Raw genomic sequence first — 15,048 nt, 5'->3', positions numbered from 1 at the left:
GTGCTTCCAGCTTGAGGGACTGCCCCCTCCAGGCTCCAAGCAGGCTGAGGCCGCCTCCTTCCTCACTCAGTCACAACCTGAAGGAGGGAAAGGGTGCAAATGGGGGCAGCAAAAACTCTCCTGTGCTTGGTAGGCCTGGGGTGGGAGGGGCCTCCTAAGTGAAGATTGCCCTGGCTCAGGGTGGGAGGGGTGGGTGGAGGGGCTCACAGTTTTCTGGAGTCTCTCTCTGCCTCCTTATCACGCTTGGAAAGGCCAGGCTTGCTGAATTGAATTGAAGCAAGAAGAGAAGCGAAGGGAAGCGCTGCAAGAAGTGTCTATCACAAAGCTTATCTCGCATCCCTTAAAGGGCCTTGCCTGATCTCACCTCAGGGTGTGGCTATCACAGCACTAAAGTAAACTAAAGAGCAGTAGACACTTCACCCCTCTGACCCTCCCCATAAACAGACTGGATTACAAATACATTTCACTCATTCATTCATTCAACAAAGATTTAATATGCACCTATTTTGTGCCAGGCACCATTCTAGAAACTTGAGATATATCAGCAAACAGAACAGACAAAGATCTCTGCCCTTATGGAGACTACATTTGGGTGGGGTGGGGGGAGGGAGTTGCAGGTGGACAGTGAAAAATAGAGTTATAAGGTGATAAGAGCTGTGGCAAAAAGAAAAAGTAGAGCAGGATATTATGGGGGACAAGGTGGGCCTCATCAAGAAGGTGGGGTTTGAACAAAGATTTGAAGAGGGTAGGAGAGTTAGCCAAATGGATACCTGAGGTAAGAGCATTCCAGGTAGGGGGACAGCCTGTGCAAAGGCCCTGAGGCAGAAGCATGTCTGGTGTGTTAGCTGAACGGCCAGGAGCCCCACGTGGTTGGAGGGACAGCTATTATAAGGACTTTGGATTTAGCTCTGAGTCACATAGGAAACTATCGTGAGGTTTTGATCAGAGAAATGACTTGAAAAACATTTTTTGGTTTTCCAGGGAATGCTGATGCAGGGAGACAAGCAGAAAATGAAGGTCCTGGGTATTACGGTGATAAACCAGAGGCACGGGAAATGGCCGGAGTAGAGGTTTTACGCCGTGTAGCCTTGGGAGAAATGTGGGAAGCGGAGGAAGGCGGACCCTGGCCTCTGGCCAGCTCAGTTGACGGAAGGGGTTGTTGCCGGGCCTGTTTGGGCTGGTGGGGCCTGTCTGGGGGCCTGCATCCGGCTGCATGCCCTGGCTGCACCGGGTTATCTCAAGTGGATGAGATGGGGACAGAGACTGAGACTCTCCAGGGACTTAGCTAAGCGAGCCACGTAAATAGGACCTGAGTCTTTCCTATCCAAACCATACTGCATTTCTGCAACCTCCAGGGAGCCTGAAGGCTCAACTCACCCACTCCCAAGTCAGACCATCAGCAACTGGTCAAACTCTGTGAGAGGAAACCTGTCAGAACCACCTAGCTTTTCGTATGTGAGTGACCAGCAACAAAGCCCAGCAAAACCCCAGTTATCCTGTTGGAACTGCAAATGAAAGAGATCTGGGTAGTTTGTGGAGACGGGTCAATGGCAGTGGCACAGTGCCTGTTACAAATGTAAGATGTACCGGTGTTGTTGTCCTTCTGTTCGTGCAAGGTGCCATCTTGATTATTTTAATTAAAAAAAAACTTTTTTTTAGAGGCTTTTATAATCGAAGTACCGACTTTATGTCCTTCCCCTCCAAGGTCTCTTCCCCCTGAGAGTTAATGTTCCACAGCTGAGGAGAAGGAGTTTCACGACAGAAGCATACTGCGGAAGAAGGGCAGTTGTTCCCACTAGTCAGTCAGTGGTGCATCAAAGTGTTAGCAAGGAGCTGAGAGATGAGGTGAGGAGGCCTTTTCCAAGGGCCTTCTGGGAAACCACGTGCTTGATGGGTAAGTCAAGAGAGTAAAACCCCAAAGTGAGGACACAGGGTGATGCCAAACCAATTACGACTCTATACATGGATGGAAGGGTAGAGAGAAAAGTGTAGATGGAAATATACTAAAAAATAAGAGTGGTTATAGTTCCGGGGTGTGAATTTATCCGTGATATTTTTCTTCCTTATAATTCATATATATTCCAAGGATATATCTTTATATTTTCAAGCATTCTATAATCAGAGGAAAATAATAAAAATATTATTCTATAATGATAGTGGCAGAAAATTAAATCTGGTGTAAGAAAGAACTTCCTGAATGGCGGCTGACAGGAAAGGGCTCACCAGGAAGGAGGCTCTGCCATCCTGCATCCCTGTGGGGCAGACACCCCAGTGCCTAGAAGGGCCGTCCCTTCCTTAGAGGCTTGGGGCTGAGTGGTTGATCTCTACTACTCTCTGCCATCTCTAAAATGTACCCTGTGGTCCTGCAATCAATTTTGTGTTTCTAATCCCATTATCCCCACACCTGCGGACTCAGCCCGGAGGTGTACTGAACAAACACTAAGCTGATTAGAGTTAGCTGACTGGGTTTCAATAACTGCCATTTTGGGGGAGGTTTTCGATTCCTCTGGAGAAGGATGGTGACTGAAGTTTCTCGCCTGGGGATATTGTTCCCTGGATTTGGGCGTGCTTTTCCCTTTATTTCACCCACACCTGCTAGGTTGTACCGCCTGCCCCCCATCTCCAGAGTATAGCCTCGATTTTATTTATCCTTATTTACTTTTCATTTTTATTATCCAATAATTTATATTTAATGTATAAAACTTAGGGGAAAAACGATAAGTGAAGGGTGGCGGGGCCAAATCACCTTCAGACCCACCAATCAGAGAAAACCAATATAGTTTTTTCTCTCTTTTTCGCTGTGTGTGTGTGTGTGTGTGTGTGTGTGTGTGTGTGTGTGTGTGTATGAAGCCCTGATGGCACAGTGGTTAAGAGCTCTGGCTGCTAACCAAAAGGTCTGCAGTTCGAATCTACCAGTTGCTGCTTGGAAGCCCTACGGAAAAAGACCAAACCCACTGCTGTCGAGTTGATTCCTTATCATAGCGACCCTATAGGACACAGCAGAATTGCCCCATAGGGTTATATATCTCATATATATATCATATTGTCAAAATGAAATAATATCAAACATATTGTTGGAAACTGGCACATACAGAATGCTCAGTAGTGTTGAATGAATGAATGAATGAATGAGTCAATGGAGATGATAGTCCCACTGTCCCCTGCCCTATTCAGACCCAGGGAGGCAGGTTCCTTCCCAGGGCCCCTTCATTTTGTTATCTAAGAATGAACAGGAGACCAGAGAGGTTAAGCAGCTTGTGCCCTTGCACAGCAAGCCATGGTACAGAGCTGAACAGAGACCCCAGAAAAGCAGCAAAGCACTGAGGTGAAGAGCAGAGGCTGGTATCTGGCTCTGCTATTTATGTGCTGTGTGACCTTGGGGCAGGCTACCCAACTCTCTAGGAGGCGGTTCTTAAATCTGGAAAATGGAGACAATTGCACCTACCTCACTGAGTTGTTGTGAGGATTCAATGAGAAAAAGTATGTAAAGTGCTTGGCAGGGAGCTGGACTCAGAGAAGGGGCACAGCCCCTTAGCTCTTCCTACAGTGCCCCAGGCAGGAGGGCCAGCTACTGGTTAGCCGAAACCTGCGAGTGGTTAACTGAAGCGTAGTTTACCTGTGGACCCCGTGCAGGGGAGTGATTCAGAGCTCAGCTAGCTCCCTTCAGAACTCACACCCTGTGGGCTAGCCAGGGCCCAGAGCAGGAAGTGGAGGCCTGGGCACAGACTTCAAGAGAGGGAGGAGTCGGCCTGGGGGCATATTCCATCTTAACCCAAATTCTTACCAACATCCTGACTTCGCATAAAGGATGATTGTAAAATCAAAAAGAAAATTTAAAGGAAAGATAAATCACCTATAAACTCAGCAGCATTCTTGCCCAATGATGTTATTTTCTTTCTGTCTAGTCCTTACTGTTTGTGCAAATGTGTGCATATTTCATATAGCTGTTGTTGTTAGGTGCCCGTGGAGTCGATTCTGACTCACAGTGACCCCGTGTACAACACAACGAAATACCGCCCGATCCTGCGCCATCCTCGCAATCCTTGTTATGCTTGAGCCCATTGTTGCAGCCACTGTGAAGGTCTTCCTCTTTTTCGCCGGCCCTCTCTTCTACCATTATATAGCTGTAGTCATAGTAAACTATTATATATTTTTCATGTCACTTAACATTTTTATCAGAAATGTTCCTTCATAACTCTACAGTCTTCATTAAATTTTTAATGGCAGCCTGGTCTTCCATAAAGTTGATATGCTGTTATTAATTTATTCATTACTCTATTACTGGATATGGAGGCAGCGGTCGTTCAGTGGTAGAATTTTCCCTTTCCACGTGTGAGACCTGGGTTCATTTCCCAGCCAATGCACCTCATTCGCAGCCACTACTAGTCTGTCAATGAAAGCTCATGTGTTGCTATTATGCTAAACAGGTTTCAGTGGAGCTTCCAGACTAAGACAGACTAGGAAGAAAGGACTGGCATCCACTTCTGAAAATCAACCATTGAAAACCTGATGGATCACAACGGTCTGATCTGCAGCTGACTGTGGGGATGGTGCAGGACTGGGCAGCATTTCATTCCACTGGGCATGGGGTCGCCATGAGTCGGGGGGCAGCTAACAACACCAGTATTGCTTGGTATTTAGTTTGCTCCTTTTTGCTGCTAAAGATAAATATATAGCTGTATAAATATATATTTGGTGTAGTGGTTTAGCATTTGGCTGCTAACCAAAAGGTCAGCAGTTCAAATCCACCAGCTGCTCCTTGGAAACCCTATGGGGAAGTTCTGCTCTGTCCTGCAGGTTTGCTATGAGTCAGAATCGACCCAACAGCAGTGGTTTCGGTTTTTGGTTTTATTAAAAGAAAAATAAATATTTGTATATAGCTTTTTAATTCTTTATGGCTATATTGCTCTCCAGAGTGTCACAATTCACCCTTTCTTAACAATATGTGAGCACACTCTCATCAACTCTGCAGAGAGCTTCGGTGTTGTTGCTGTGATATGGCTGGACATTACTAATTTAATCCAGTACAGCGTAGGATTTATTTACTGTTTAAGTTCCTCTTTAATGAAATTTAGTTTATATTCTCTGTTCATTAGTCTCAGTCTTGATTAGCCATTTATGAACCTAATCCTTTGTTTTATTTGCTACAAGCAAGTTCTCCAGTCTGTCGTCTTTTCTTATTTTTCTTTTTCGAAATATTATGAAAACAATGCATGATTGTGGTAGAAAATTTGGAAAATAGAGGGAAAAAAATATATATCACTTAGAATTAACCTGTATTATCCTATTGTCTTAGGCTGTGTTCTCTAGAGAAGCAAAACCAGTGAAGCATATAAATATATACATAGAGAGAGAGAGAGAGATTTATATCAAGGAAATGGCTCACGTGGTTGTAGAGGCTGGAAAGTCCCAAGAGTCTGTGGGTCACACTGGAGGCTTCTCCTGACTCACGCAGCTGCAGGGGCTGGCAAACCCAAGATTAGCAGTCAGACAGCAGGCCTCTGGCTCACAGGCTGCAGAGGCTGATGAATCCCAAGATCGGCAGGTGAGCTGCTAGCTCAAGTCCCAAGAACCAGAGGTCAGATGAACAGGAGACAGCTGCAGGATCCAGATCAAGCAAAAGCCCGAGAGCCTTGCCAGAAAGTCCACCTATATTGGATGCAGCCACACCCCCAAATAAACTCCCTTTCAACGGATTGGCTACTCACAGCAGATCCCATCATAGAGGTGATCACATTATATCAGATCTCATCGTGGATATGATTACATCATTATACGACTACCAAACTACATCATAACTGCCAAACCACTGAGAATTATGGCCTAGCCAAGTTGATATACAACCTTCACAATCACACCTATTTCAAAACCAACTGTAAAAAGATATTTTTGAGTCTGTTGGAAATGAGGATATGAATTGATTATTCAGTGATATTAAAGAATTATTATTAATTTTGTTGGGTGTATAATGACAAGGTGTCTATGTATTATTTTAAAAATAATCTTATCTGTTAAGATGCTTACCAGAATATTTACAGGAAAATTGTTGTGATTTCTTGGATTTGCTTTCAAATACCCTAGTACAAAAAATAAACAAAAGATTAGGGAAAACTAGAGAAAATCAAATTGGCAAAATGTTAATATTTGTTGAAAATGGGTAATGGAGATAAATGTGGGTTATACATATGGGTATTCATTTTATTATTCTCTCTACTCTCATATATATTTTTGAAGCCTCTGGGATAAAAAGTTTAAGAAGTTACCATCTCAGGAGGCCTTCCTGGCTCCCTTACCTGAAATTTCAACGCTGTTTCCACAACTCTGCCTTCATATTTCTCATCCCTGATTTATGCTCTCTCTTCCTAGCATTTTATTCCTATCTATCATACTATTATTTTATCTGGTTTATTCTCTCACCCCAGCTAGAATGTAAACTCCATGAAGACAGGGTCTTTGTCTATTCGTTCACTGCTCTTATGTCAGGGCCTTCAACAGTGCCTGGCTACTCATATAATTGCCAAATGAAAAACAAAATCGCTGTTAACATTTAAAATTACAGATATTCATTTTAACTCTACTTTAAATTTAACAGAACCCTGATGGCACAGTGGTTAAGAGCTCAGGCTGCTAACCAAAAACATCAGCCGTTTGAATCCACCAGCTGCTCCTTGGAAACCCTGTGGGGCAGTTCTGCTCTGTCCTGTAGGGTTGCTATGAGTTGGAATCAACTCAACGGCAATGGGTTTTTTTTTTTTTTTTAATTCAACAGGAGAAAGTTCTTGATGCGTGTTTATTTGTATGTGAATTGCCTATTTGTATCGTTTGCATGTTTTTAAAAATGTCTATCTTATAGTGTTTTTTTCCTCCCCCTTGATTTTAGGATTATGTATCATGGTTGATAATCATTTGTCTATGTATACTTAGGGATCTTCTCCCAACCCGTCACTTAATTTTGTTAATGGGTCATCATACTGTAGTTTTTAAAAATTGTCTTTATGTAGTCATATCTGTATACCTTTTTGTCTTTTCCTTTTTGGTTCCCCCCGGTGCATTTTAAATGAAATAAGTTAGGTGTAACTTTTTAGGAATATGTTTATTATGTAAATCTAGTTGTGTTTACATAATAGCATTTTTGGATATATTTCATTAATGAAGTGATTAGATTTTGCCTGCCTTGTAGACAAGCAGAGGTGGCTTCATCAGTGAAATTTTGAGTCTCCACTTAATATAAACTGGCTTTCACTATATACTTGGTGAACCTAAGACAGCTGCTTTCACACCATTAAAAGGTTGGAAACTCTTGGGTTTCACTAGGTGAAGCAGGAATGAAATCATAATGTATCAAAGGTGTCTTACATAGGTTTCTGCTTCTTAGAGTTTTTCAATATTTTAATTTATTGCTCACCAATTTTGTGTAAAATCCTTGATTTTAGAGTACTTCTCAGGAACAAATTCATGGCTATGAACTGTAAGTTCATGAGGCAGAACTGTGTCTGTCTGGGTCATCACTGTATTCCTGGTTGGATCCTAAGGAGATACTTGGACACTTACAAACTGGATACTTATAGAGTAAGTACATGCTCAGTAAATATCGTTGAATGATATGATCAAAATTTAAATAACTTTAAGAGAATACTATAGACAATTCCAACGGTGATGAAATTGAAAATCTGGATAAAGGAGACACTTTTCTAGTAAAAACACCTAATTTGAGGAAGAATCTCTTAACAGACTAATAACCACTAAAAAAAATCAAAATGTTGGCAGAGTCATCTCCAAAAAGGACACCAGGTCCTGATGGTTTTACAGATGAGTTCTTTCAACCCTTCAAAGACTTCGTGCTAATTAAACTATTCCAAAACACTGAAAGAAATGAAAAGATTTCCAAATTCATTTTGAATAGATAACATGACCCTATTAATAATGTTTTGATGTGCATTGCAAAGCAGTGCCTGTTTTTTGTTAGGAGCCATTGTATGTACCTCAAATTTTTAATATAACAGGCTTTACCAGGGTTGGTTCGTAACTACGGGTTGTACGTAAGTCAGACTGTCGTAACTCAGGGATGATAGAAAGTACAGTGTATACATAAGCCAGTAACATAGGCGCTTATTATGACTATCAAGACATATGTATTATAGGTTATGTACATACTGTACCATTATACGCCTGGCAGTGCAATCTCTTTGTATACAGGAGACATGAGATACAGCTGTTGCCTGCGGGAAGCTGTTGATTTCACTACTTGCAGTTACGTCCGATACGTTCCATTCTCCAACTGGGATTTCCGAACTCTATTATAACTACGGAAACCCTGGTGACGTAGTGGTTAGGAACTACAGCTGCTAACCAAAACATTGGCAGTTCGAATCCACCAGGCGCTCTTTGGAAACCATATGGGGCAGTTCTACTCTGTCCTATAGGGTCACTATGAGTCGGAGTCTACTCGAGGGTGACTCGTTTTTTTTTTTTTTTTTAAATATTATTATAACCTTATGGGACCAGGGACGTATATGTGGTCCAACATTGCCTGAACAGACATTATGGGGTGCACGAGTGTACTTCCTCTGTGGCTTTTTAAAAGACTTTTTTAACTATTTATTTTAGTTGTTGTTGAGACTACACACAGCAAAAACAAAAGCACCAATTCAAGTTTCTACCAGTACAATCCAATGACACTGATACACTAGGTTGCAACCATTCTCACCCTTCTTTTCTGAGTTGTTCCCCATTTTTTAATGACTTTTTAAAAGGATCCATCACGAGCCTTCAGTAGCTGGCTGGTCTGGTCACGGACGGGCCTGGGCAGTTGCGTCAAGATGCAGGAGGAAAATGCCCTCTTGTTTCCCTGTCATCCGCCTCTTCCACTTCTATTCCCTACCTCCCCCTGGTTTCCCCTCCTTGTCTGGTCTAATCCTTCTCAGAGCCAGTTCCAGCTTCCTCCTCCCTCCTCCCAGCCCACCCTCAGAGCTTCCCTCACTAACACACTGGCTTCCATACCTGGGGGCCAGGCTCACCTACCTGAGAAGCTGTAAAAACACAGACAGCACCTCCCCTCCCTGGGCTCCACCTTTGGAGATTCTGATTGTGTATTTCTGACTGGGGTTTGGGAATGTCTTGTTTGAAGCCCTGCATGTAATTCTGATAAGTAGGTTTAGGTACCACTAATTGTTAGTTAGATACCCCGGAACCTGCCTGGCAAACTGTAGGTGCTTAATAAATATGCAATGAATGAGTGACCAAACTGGGGAGCTTGGAGGAAACACATTAAAAAAAGTTCTTGTAAATGTGTACAGTAGTCAAACAGCGTCTCGCCTCTTTTGATTTTCACAACTATTTTGGGAGACAGAGAATAAAATGGATATTACTGTCCCGTTTCACAGAAGCCTGGAGAGGTGATGGGACTTTCCGAAGGTCACAGATGGAGGGACTGGAGGCTGCCTCCCTCCACCAGGCCAAGTCCAGGGGGCTTAGGGTGAGGAGCAGAGGTTAAAGAGGGGAGAAAGGAACTGCCATCCCCACTACTTAGTAGGTAGAGGGGGTAGGGGCAAAAGGGAAAAAAAGAGGAAGAGAAAGAAAAGAGGAGAAGAAATAAGAAGAAGTAGGGGAAGGTTAGAGGTGCACAGAAGTATAGAAACGAAATGGAAAAGACATTAAAAAAACCCAAGACTCCAGACTAGATAATAGACAAGGGTTAACTCTGGTGAAGGGAAAGACAACACACAACATAGTGGAAGTCAGCACAACCTGACCAAGGCAAAGCCATAGAAGCTTCCTAGACACATACAAACACTTAGAGGGACCGAGTTACTGGGGCTGAGGGTGGGGACCATGGTCTTGGGAGAGATCTAGGTCAATTGGCATAACATAGTTCATAAAGAAAATGTTCTACCTCCTACTTTGGTGAGTAGCGTCTGGGGTCTTAAAAGCTTGCAAGCAGCCATCTAAGATACATCTATTGGTCCCATCCTGTCCGGAGCAAAGGAGAACGAAGAAAACCAAAGCACAAGGAAAATTTCAGTCCAAAGGACTAACGGGCCACAAGTACCACACCTCTGGCAGCCTGAGCCCAAAGAGCTAGATGGTGCCTGGCTACCACCACTGACCACTCTGACAGGGACCACGATAGAGGGTCCTGAACTGAGCGGGGAGAAAAGGTAGAACAAAATTCAAATTCATAAAAATAGACCAGACTTACTGGTCTGACAGAGGCTGGAGGAAACCCAGAGACTATGGTCCCCAGACATCCTGCTAACTCAGAACGGAAGCCACTCCCGGAAGTGCATCTTTCAGTCAAAGATTAGACAGGCCTATAAAACAAACAATAACACACGGGAGGAACGTGCTGCTTAGTCCAATAAAGTAGATGAGACCAAATGGGCAACACGTGCCCAAAAGCAAAGACAAGAAGGCAGGAAGGGACAGGAAACCTGGATGAATGGATACGGGGAACCCCGGAGTGTAAAGGGAAAGGGGGAGAGTATTGACACATAGCGGTGATTACAACCAATGTCACAAAACAATTAGTGTATAAATTTTTGAATGAGAAACTAATTTGCACTGTAAATTTTACCTAAAACACAATAAAATTAAACAAACAAACCCAAGATGCCAGGGCAGACACAGGCGGAGACTGGACTGGACTGTGGGGGGGCGGGTCTGGAGCAGCTTTCTCACAGAAAGGCTGGAAACCCGGGGCAGGCGGCGGGAGACTGAGTCGGCTCTAGAGAAAACAGCTAAGAGTGTATTATTTAGGCCACAAAGCCTTTTTCTGGGAGCAGGTATGTGCCACTCGTCCCTGAGTTTGATGCTTCCCTTTGGGCCAGAATGCAGGGCCCAAAATCCCTGTGGAAAGCACATCCCTCTGCCAACGGCCTCTGACCCCAGCCACCTCCTCCAGGTCTGTGTGTTTAGGTAGCTGCACTGCCTTTTTAGAACAATTTTCAACTTGCAGGCTGTACCTGCCTGAACCAGAATGTCTGGCCAAGACCAGTTACATAACATCGCTCACACCTCCTGTGTGCCAAGGGCAACTGCAGTTCTGGCCTAAGGCAGGTGGGTGTAGGCTGGGCCTTGTCAGACAGTGCAGGAGGCTAAAGGGACTGGTCCCAGGGTTCTCTTCCGTCCTGGAGGCATAAGCTTCCACTTCCGAAGAGAGAAAGCTGAGTGGGGCAGAACCCAGACTGATTTCTACATCAGGAACCCTTAGCACATAGCTTTGTTCTGTTTTGAGGTTTCGTGAAGGACAGAGGCTAGATCTAAAAAAGAGCCTCACCCTTGATACATGCTACAAGATGGACGGAGCTTGAAGACATTATGCGGAGGGAAATAAGCCAATCACAAAAGGACAAACATTGCATGACCTCACTTATATAAAAAGACAAGAATAGGTAAATATATAGAGATCAAAGTTTATTAGTGGTTACCAGGGCAGGAAGGAGAGGGAAAAGGGGGTTATTGCTTATAGAGTACTGAGTTTGGGTTTACTGTGATGGAAAAATTGCGTTGATTAAGGATAGGGTTGTACAGCCGATTAATGTCATTGCTGTCAATAAGTTGTGCACCTGTAAAAAGTTGAATTGGCAAAAGTTGTGTGATAGGCATATTCACAATAACAACAACAAAAAAGAGTAGCTGCTGAGGCTGCTTATATACGACCAAGCACCTCATGGGATTTGTTTCCTTGGTTTGAGGTTTAGGGTCACGGTTTCATGGGACATCCCAGTTAATTGGCCTAATAATGTGTTTAGCATTTCTTTTCCACCTCCTAGTTCACTGCATAGTTCCTGGGGTATTAAAAGCTTGCAAGCGGCCATCCAAGGCACAACAATTGGTCTCTGTTAGCCTGGAATGCCAGAAGAAAAAGGAGAGTCAGGAATAGGAGGAGAATATGGAATGTGTGGCTAATTGCCTCCATGAACAACTGCCTCCTTTGCCATGAGACCAGAAGAACTAGATGGTGCCTGACTAAATTACTGAACACTTTGATCAAAGATTCTATAGAATAATACTGATCAAAAGGGGGGAAAATGCAGACCGGAATTTCAAATTATCATGGACTCCAGACTTTTTGGAGCCATGGGAGTTGGATGAATCCCTGAAACTATTGCCTCAAGATCATCTTTAACCAAAAATAATCTTACACCAAAAATATCCCCAGAAGACTTCTTAACCAAACAATAGCTTAACTAGTAAAGAATGTCTGCCTTGAGCATTGTGCTCTTTTAAGATCTATCTATGTGGGATCAAATTGACAACAGCAACTCAAAAGATTAGATAGGAACCTTAGGGGGCAGTGAGTTTATGTTAATGGAGGAGGAACAACTCAGAAAAGGAGGGTGAGAATGGCTGCGTAAAGCGAAGAAGGTAATCAGTGTCACCGAATTGGAAATGCAGAAATTGCTGTATGCAGAATTGATGTATGTTCTGCTGTGTATGTTCTCAACCACAACAATAAAAATAAAATGAATTATATGTAAAAACAAAAAAATTCACCATTGAGGATCTGCAACATATGAACATGCTACCCTGAAGGTGTGAAGTTTTCTTCTGTACACACTTAACAGAGTAGTTATCTCTGATGAGTAGAAGCAGTCCTGCCCGGAACAAGGGGATGAACTATGTGAACTCTGTTCCATCCTGTCTGGCTGATGATTCATGTTGTCGTGGGCAGATCACAGGCCAGGAGACTCCAGCTATAAGCCCCGATACTTAATATCTGAGTGCTCAGCTGGAAACAGACCAAATGAAATGAGGAGCTGACCTCATCTCAGCCTCCACAGCTCCCCAGGGCAGTCCTGAGTAGAAGGAAGGAAGGAAGGCTGACAGCCTTCAGGGTGGCTGGAATGGACATTACAGAAACAGCCTGAAGCCCAAAGAAATCAGGCATGTGGGTGGAAATGGAATTCCAGCAAGCCAGAGCTGGCAGGGGTGACTAATCTAATCCCTTCTTTTAAGCGGTGTCACTAACGGGGTGTTGGGGTGTGTGGACCACACCTAGTGATACTGTCAGAGGGGGTGACACCAAAATGACTGTCTATAAAACTTCTATACAGTGTTTCAGCAGAAATTTATTTTTTATAAAAATATCCCTGTAGTTATGGTCATAACAACAAAAACAATTTTCGTAAGCTCGGCTTACATGTATCAGTATAACTACAAGGCTACAATTTTATGTTAATTTATTTTTTGAACTTTCTAATACGTTCTGGCCAGAGCTGTCAGTATTATCCAATTACAGGGATGCTTTGAATCACGTGGTTTCGTCCGCACGTCGCTATAAGCACGGGTTGTTTTCTTTGCTTCCGGTGTTTTTAATAGTCTCTGATTTTGTCAAATTTTCAGGTGTTTTATCTACAATAGCGTGGTAAGGAGTATTTGTGAACCTATATCGATAACTTTTTCAGAACGAAGTAGTAATCAAAGGAAAAGGAGAAAAGTCAAAACCGGCTTCCGATCAGTTACTAATAACGTTGCAACAGTAACGTTGTAATGATGAGGTGTCTGAGAATGAGTTTTAATAGAAACACCAAGGCTGCAAAGGCACCTGAAAGCAGCAAAGACTGACCTGGAAGAAGCCAAGGTTTGGGCAACATTAGCCGTGTTGACATTCATACTTGAGTGGGGCTTTGTAGAATCTCTCCCAACTCCTTCGCTAAGCCTAAAATTATTTCTGACAATCTGTGTGTTTGTAGCCTCACGGGAGAGGAGCTTTTCAAAGCTGAAACTTATAAAGAACTCTTTGCAACCACCATTGGAAAGTCAACGCTCTCTGATCTTGCGATACTATCAATTGAAAGCAAGTTGGCAAAAGGCATTGATTTTGATGAAGTGATTCACAAGTTCAAAGCTTTGAAGGCCCGGAAAGGAGAGCTTTGATTTAGTGAGGTATTCGCCAAGTGCTGAAATGCTTGTGTGTTTGTTCCTGTTTATTTTTATGGTATTATTCCATTTATGAATATATTTCCATATGCGTCTGTCTACAACTTCTACATTATTTGGGCTGTTATTGATTATGCAAACCTAAATCCATCAGTGTCTCTCATGTAACAGTCAAGTGTAACGTTAAAATGAACATAATTCTGAGGTAGTTCTTAAACATTTTTACTTCAAATTCTATCGTTTTCTCACCAGATTTTCACTGTAACCCCCTGAAACTAGGTAAACGTAAATACATTTAGGCTGTGTGTACGATATTGTAGTTTCAAGGTGTAATTTTAATTTTGCTGGTTGTTCATGGCACTACGATGGCCATGACATTCAGTGATATTTGGGAATTACCATTTAAAAGTCACATGAGTACAAAAAACATTACTAAGGATTCTGTATGGTTTGGAATGGGAGGAGGTCCATGGGGTGGGGAAGGGTACCAACCTTTATGATGCCACTGCTTCTTTTCACAGACAGGATGTCTGAGTTCCCAGAAGTGACTCCCTTGTCCAGGGTCATACTGAGAAGGAGGGGGAAATGGTAGGTCAGGAGCAAGTAGTTCGAGGCCTTCAACTCCTCTACGGACTTCACAAGGGTGAGTGTGGGCCTAGCTTTGGAGGCTGCTGGGGTGGGTCTGAGGCAGGGTTTGAGAAGCTCCTGTAGAGTTCTAGGGCCTGGGTCTGGAGCTGAGCCAAGGCTATAAGCCACAGACTGGAACGCATTTAGGTGGTGTGAAGGAAAACCAATCAACAGGACATAAAGATGGATTGCCTGGCGCCAAACCAGGGACCCCAAATGGCAGCTGACACTTCCAGCCTAACTTTTCTTCCCAGGTTCCCCAGGTTACTGCCCAACCCTGCCAACTTAGCCACAGTGCAGACAGCAAGACCCTGCCCACTCACCACTTGCGTTTCCAGTCAACAGGCATCCACTGAGCCTGCCCTGCTCTGCGCAGCACCTCCCTCCACGCCATTCACCAGCTACACAGATAGGCTTAATCCCTTCCTGTTGACACTGTAGAAGTGCCGTTGGTCACATCTGCCTCGTAATTGGAGTCTCTGGGTGGTACAAATGGTTAATGCACTTGGCTGCTAACTGAAAGGTGAGAGGTCTGACTCC

The sequence above is a fragment of the Trichechus manatus genome, unplaced genomic scaffold (assembly GCF_000243295.1).
Source record: "Trichechus manatus latirostris isolate Lorelei unplaced genomic scaffold, TriManLat1.0 scaffold00026, whole genome shotgun sequence".
Taxonomy (NCBI): Eukaryota; Metazoa; Chordata; class Mammalia; order Sirenia; family Trichechidae; genus Trichechus; species Trichechus manatus.
The sequence above is the reverse complement of the archived record's forward strand: the minus strand, read 5'-3'. Positions refer to the sequence as shown.